This window comes from Solanum tuberosum, unplaced genomic scaffold, assembly GCF_000226075.1.
Source record: "Solanum tuberosum cultivar DM 1-3 516 R44 unplaced genomic scaffold, SolTub_3.0 scf00033, whole genome shotgun sequence".
In the NCBI taxonomy this organism is placed as follows: domain Eukaryota; kingdom Viridiplantae; phylum Streptophyta; class Magnoliopsida; order Solanales; family Solanaceae; genus Solanum; species Solanum tuberosum.
This window is the reverse complement of record NW_006238959.1, coordinates 864,245-871,186: the sequence shown is the minus strand read 5'-3', so window position 1 is coordinate 871,186 and position 6,942 is coordinate 864,245.

Sequence of the window (6,942 nt, the reverse complement as noted above, 5' to 3'; positions counted from 1 at the left end):
ATATGCAAAATAGAGATACCAAGTTTTTATGCCAACAAAAGAATAATTGGTATATCAACTATTATACAAGAGTTAGCAAACAATTATTTAAACGGAAATGCTATATGGAGTTATTACTCGAGAGATCAATTAATGATATATTCAAATTCAAGAGAACTACGAAGAGCAGATATGGATGACGTCCAGCGATGGATTTTATCATTATTAAAACCAGAAGAAAGACCTACGACAAGAGCACTAAAGGCAAGATTTATTTCAACAAAGTTATTAACCAGATATAAGCTAATTGGTCACAAATACCCTGACCACATATGTTCAAAATGCAACGGAGAAGATAATATAATTCCAGATGTACAACTGGAATGACCAAATAAGATAGAGACGGAATGACCAAACAAGACAAAGAGCAGAAGAGGACAAGGACAAAAAGATATGTAAAGATATAAAGCAATGTAAAGTAGTCCAGAACTAAATAGTACAAAGATAAGGTGAAAAGTCGTAAAGCACTTTGCAAGGTGTAAAGTAGGAATAGTATTTTGCAAGGTGTAAAGTAGGAATAGTAAAAATAGTAGGTGGACATTAAAATAAGTAGTAAAAGTCATAAAATAGGTATGTGATGTCATAATGTGTCATAAGGTTAGTCATAAAGTAGTATAGTACGTGGAAGATAATAGATGATTGTAAAATAGCTATAGTAAATCTTCCTTTCCTATATAAAGGAAGGTATATGTAAATGAAAAGGCAGGCAATGCCTGATATATAAAACTTTCTTTTCAAAAACTCTCTCAACTAAAAAAAATAGTATTTAGATAAATGGAGCAACAATCTGAAATCTAATCAGATATTTCAGATAGCATGAATAAGCAAGAAGCAAAGGTATATTGTTCAAAAAATATGCGGAACTAATTTCATATATTCCTGAATTTCATATAAATGATTGCATAAATTTATGTTTGTTATTATGTATTAGAATTATTTGAATCATGATTTTCTAGTTTATTAGCACACTGTAAACAGGGAGAAAACTTCTATACTATGCCATCCTAATGTTGAAACTAGTAGGCGAGGAAAGCCATTTAGAGGAGTAAACAAAGTTGAGGCGCTGATAAGAAGGAAGTATCCGCTAAAGTACGATGCTAGTAGTGACAGGCAAACATGATAAACAGATAATCTAGTTCATAATAATGTAATATGAATTTAATCGATTATGAATATGATAGGAAGGAATAATTTGAAATAAAAACATGCATAGTAAAGAACATGACTACATACATGCATGATGAAATGATAAAAAACTACGAAACTTTAATCTTATAAATACTTTAAAATATAGAAATAATTGAATTAAGAAGAATAATATGGGAAAAAATATTTAATGATAACGAATCAGAAGATATATTAAATCAAGAATGGTATGAAATAGATCTACATGATTTAGACTCCGAAAGAATAGAATGGTATGATTTAGAAATAAATTTAGATTAAAATGAACTACGAATATTTACAATATTGGATAGAATCTATGGAAGATATAAAACTATTAGAACAATTAATGGAGGAAAATTTATATATGTACCGAAGAACCCAAGATATGTTATATCTAGTAATATATCATAAATAATATTAAAGTAAATATTCAGATTAAAACAACTATCGGAAGAATATTACAATAAATATTATTGTACATTTTATCATGAATTCCGCAACCCCAAAAAAATAATATTAAAAAGATATCAAGATTAAGACAATTAGCAAAAGAATATTATAATAAAATCTTTAAAATAAATTACTCACCTACCATACTACCACCTACCACACTACCAGTTCTATGAATTCCTCAACTACCAGTTCCGCACCGAAAAATAGGTATCAGAGCTATGGATAATAAGAAACAAAGGAAGAAACATACTAGTAGAAAGTTAAGAAAAATAAGAAGAAAATTAAACAAATTATATCCGGAATATAAAAAACTCAATATCACAAAAACTGATAACGACGAATTAGATCAATTAATAGATAATATATCTAAAATAGAATATAAATATATTCAATACTCAAAGAAACAATGAATAACGAGAATGAAGAATGTAGGAAAAAGAAAAGAATTGAGATTATAGCAAAAAGACAAGAATTGAGACATAGGCAAAATAGACTTAAAACTACCAGTTCCGCTACGAAAAATGGTAGAAGATAGTTTAACTGCTATGATAAGAATAACAAAAGAAAATGAAGAAATAGATAGAAAAACGGAAATTGAAAAAATAAAACAACAAGCAAAAAAGGAAGTACAACAATTAGAAGAAGTAAAAAATACTAAAATAATAGAGCTAGAAAAAGAGCTAGCAATATTAAAAGAAATGTATGAAATTAAACAAAGAGTAAAAGAACAAAAAACAAAATTAGCAAATGATATAATTAAATTTAAAGAAAAATTGCAATTAGAAGATGAATTAGAAGAAAAAATGAGAAAATAGCCAAGATAATCTACCCGAAATAAGAATTGATGAAATAAACGACGATGATCTAGAACAACATTTGGAAACAAGCGAAACATATACGGAACTTTTAGCAAACATAGATAATACAAAGAATTTAGAAGTAAATACAGAAGACGTAGACATGGACGAAAAACCTAGCACATCAGGAGTAAAAAACCCAAAAAATTTAAATCTAAAACATTATAATGAAAACTATGAACAATATGGCAGAGAAAAAACTACATGGGATAAAAGATTAAATAAAAAATGGACGCCTAAACCAATAACTGGACAACATGATTTTTTAGATTTAGACTGTGTAGCAGATATAAATAAAACAATCCAATTATGGATAGGATATATATCAAAACAATTAATAGATAACAAAATAGTAATGACAGAGACACCAGGATATATAGAAAGAACGCTTATGGGAACAGTAAAATTATGGCTATAAAATTTATCAGATGAAAGTTTAAAACCTCTAAGAAGTAATAAAAGATCTAATGGAGAATTAGCTACTACAACTATGGAAATATTATATAAATACGAAGTAGCTATAAGAAATGAATTTAGTAGTATGACAACAGAAGTAGAAGAACAAAATAAAGAAAATATCATAAATCGGAATCTAATGAAAAAATTAGCAATATGTAATATGTGTTACTAGTGAAATCCCACATACTAGGTGACGAATTTCATGGAGAAATCTTTTTGATTTTGGGGCTAGAACTTAAAGGAACTTGCTGGTCGTTCTACGGGAAAACTGGCGCCTCTTTCTTCTCTTTTGTTCTAAGCTTGGTGAATTCTAGAGAATAATGGTTTAGGTAAAATCTGACTAGAATAATAGGTTAAAACTTATCAAAATGAAATAGTTTAGGGTTAAAATAATTAGAAAAACACCCAACTACCCCTAACTAAAAAGTCAACTAGCCCATCAACGGAGCTGACTAACTGATCGTAAGTCGACTGACAGTGTGTCCTGTCAGTCGTTGTTTGGCTGTCAAAGGTCTGAATTCTAGGTTCTGAAACTAAAAGTTGATTAGCCCATTGATGGAGCTAATTGACAGGCTGTGAGGCGACTGACGGTCCATCTTTTCAGTCATCGTTTGGCTGTCAAAGGGCTGAAATCTGGGTTCTGAAACTAGAAGTCGACTTGCCCATCGATGAAGCTGACTGACGGTCCGTAGGTGGCCTTCATCGGTGGCACCTGCAACTTTTGAAAATCTAGAATTTTTCCTTTATCGAATATGGGGTGTTACAAACATACTCACCTCATCTCAACTCAACTCAACTCAAGGATACTCAAACTCAGAAATACTCAACTAAGTTCAATATAAAAGCAACAATAAAAATGCAGTATAAAGAAGTCTTTTAAAGCAGTAGATAATAACTCAATGTATTTAAAATACAATAATAACTCTTTTACTCTTATTTGAGAGATTTTCTAACCGACAACTATCACTATGAGCTATGTGATGATACAACGTCTAGCCCACGCTGCCAGAACTGTCCTATGCATTGCCGGAGTATAAGACATTCTCAACTAAGTGGATCCACTAATTTCTACCCGAAGACACTTAGGATTCATCTAAAAAGTATGATCTTATACCCATGTTGACATACATGGTTTATGAGGAATGTGAGTTGTCTGAACTCATCCCCATATCGGTGCACAATATTACACCTAATAATATATACTAATGCTCAATGTTTAAAAACATACTCTTCCTCTGGTCTGAGATAATTGCTCAAACTATCCTCTTAAAAAAGGTAACTACTCTTGAAATATCTTTGAACTCATAACTAATTTAGAAATCAAAGTTTCTCTTTTATCAATAAACAAATCGATACCTTTGGGAATACTTAGTTTCCTTATACTCTTACTCGATTCATACATGAAAACTCTTTCTAAAAATATATCAAAATCATATTGTGATATGATCATTGATGACTCGGGAAGTCATACTACATACACATTGATGACATATCTAGATACCATATAACTTAAACATTGATGGCATACTCGACTGTCATACTAATCATGTTTTAAAAACTCTTTCTCAGAACTCATCTTTACTTACTCAAAAACTCAATTTAAAACTCAAGCGTTGGCTTTAAAAACCTTCTCAAAATTTATAACGCAAAATAGGATTCATGCTGAAAATATAGACATGAACAAATCAACTCAAGGATCTCAATAAATATATAGAAACTCAATACTCAGAACTCAAGTATGCAAGAATTCAAGAACTCTAAACTGAACGATATTTCTCATCTCAAAATACTGAATTCATAGGGTTCATGTTGAAATATAGATATGAACGAATCTACTCAATAATCTTAATGCATAACATATAGAAATTTAATAATTAGGAATAGAATTTCAATAAGTATCAGGAACTCAACAATTCAAAATCAACTCATCTCAATAATACTCAAATCTAGGGATAGAAACCTAGATTACTATTTTACTAATTTGAAAGTAGATGTAGGGCATGGGGACGAACTAGTCCAACACTATGATAGCCTTACATACCTCGAAAGAATCAAATTCTTGATGAAATTCCTCAAAGCTTGCAAGGAAATCTTGAAGCTAAGCTTTTCTCCCTTTTCTCCTCTTTGAACTTTGCCCTAACTTTCCAAACGTTTTAGGCTTCAGCGCAAACTTATTTTAATCAGCTTTGACCCCTAGTTTGGGTGAAAAAACGTGTGGACTTAGTGGGGTAAGGAAAAGATCAAAATAACCCTCCATAATTCGGATGAATTTCCTTAACTGGACAAGTTGAACTCAAACAGGCATATCTCTCTCATCTGAACTCGAAATTTAGCAAACTCGGTTGCGTTGGAAAGGGGACTCACAAATATTTCATTTGTATCTCATGGGTTACCTAATTCATCCTTTGCTGAAAATTATGGTCTTTTGAAGTTGACCCAAAACTCATAATTCAAGACTAACTTGCACAAATCTCCAATTGGCTATTTCTAATTTAGTTCTTTCTAAAATTTAGCTCTTTCTATGACCGAGGTATTAAAAATGTACTAATTTCATTTGACCTACATCTTTTCATGATACAACTATAGGTGTTTAGGATAATCAAGAGACACTCTGTTGAGATAACTTAACACTTCTTGCTAGCTTTGGTGAACCTTCCTTGCATTATGAAGGACTCCACTCTTGTCTTTTAATTTAGTAGTTTTGAGGTGTCGTCGGTCTTGTCCCGACATCCATGTTGAACTATGAAGGCTTCATATATAGATAGTTAATGTTGAGTTTCTTTCAATATTCCCTTTGAACTATTTTGGCAAACTATTATTGTTTCAGAGTGTTTTCAGACAGTTTTGAATATACTATTTTGAGATAGTTTGAGTTTTGAGAGGTTTTGAGACTTTTGAATTTAAATTTTGTTTTAAAGCTTAAATCTACTTGAGTTAGTCTTCCTCTAATTAGTCATTCAGACCAAGGGTTCTCTTGAGGATCATCAATGGTTCTCGAGTGCCGGTCATGTCTAGAGTGTAGGCTTGGAGTGTGACATAAGTACTCATAGCTTGAATTACCAAATTAAATGTTAGGGAAAATCATCACAACAATGTTATTGATCTATGAAATGAATGTCACAAAGAGAAGAGAATACCATTGTAACACCTCGCAAGTTAAAATAACTAGGAAGAAGCTAATAATTGGAAATAGCCATTTTTGGAAAGAATGAAAATCTGAAAATTTGTTTAAGTTAGGAAAAGTAAAGTTTTGGTCAACTTCAAATGGCCATAACTCCTAGATCAGGATGATTTAGGTGTAGTTTCAGATATGGTTGGAAATCTCTTGGAAAGATCTTTCCAACACCGCCAAGTTTGGCGATTCTGAGTTAGTATGGGTAAGTTATTCCCTTTGGAAGTTGGGCTGTTGGATTAAGGAAAGTCGAATCCGGATTTTTGAAGGGTAGATTAGTTGTTTCCTTACCCAATTAATTTAATTCGTTTTAGTGTATTCATTAAGGGTCAAATCAGAAGGAGATCAGTTTAGTCAATTGGAAAACACGCTAGGGCTTGGAGACAAGAGAAAAGAAGAGGAAAAACAAGAATTCGCCAAGAACGATCGATTTTGGTTGTGGATTCGCCAAGGAATTGATCTTACAAGTTATGTGAGTCTTTCATAGCATTGGGTGCATTCACCCACGCGCCAAACATGTTTAGTTCAGCGAAATTCATCCTAAAAGAGTTTCAAAGTTGATGTTCTTGACATGTATCCTTTAATTTGAATGTTGTTCTTGAATTGGGATGAATTGAGGAGTTTCAGAGATCTTTACGTTGAGTTTTAGAGGTGTTTTGAGTTAGGTTCTTGAGTTCATATGCTGGGTATTGGAATCTAAAATGAATTTGAGATTAGTAATCGAGTTTAGGTGAATTGGGGCTGTAAAGCAGAGAAGGAAAAAGTCGAGCGTGATCTGGCACGCAAGTCCGCGTC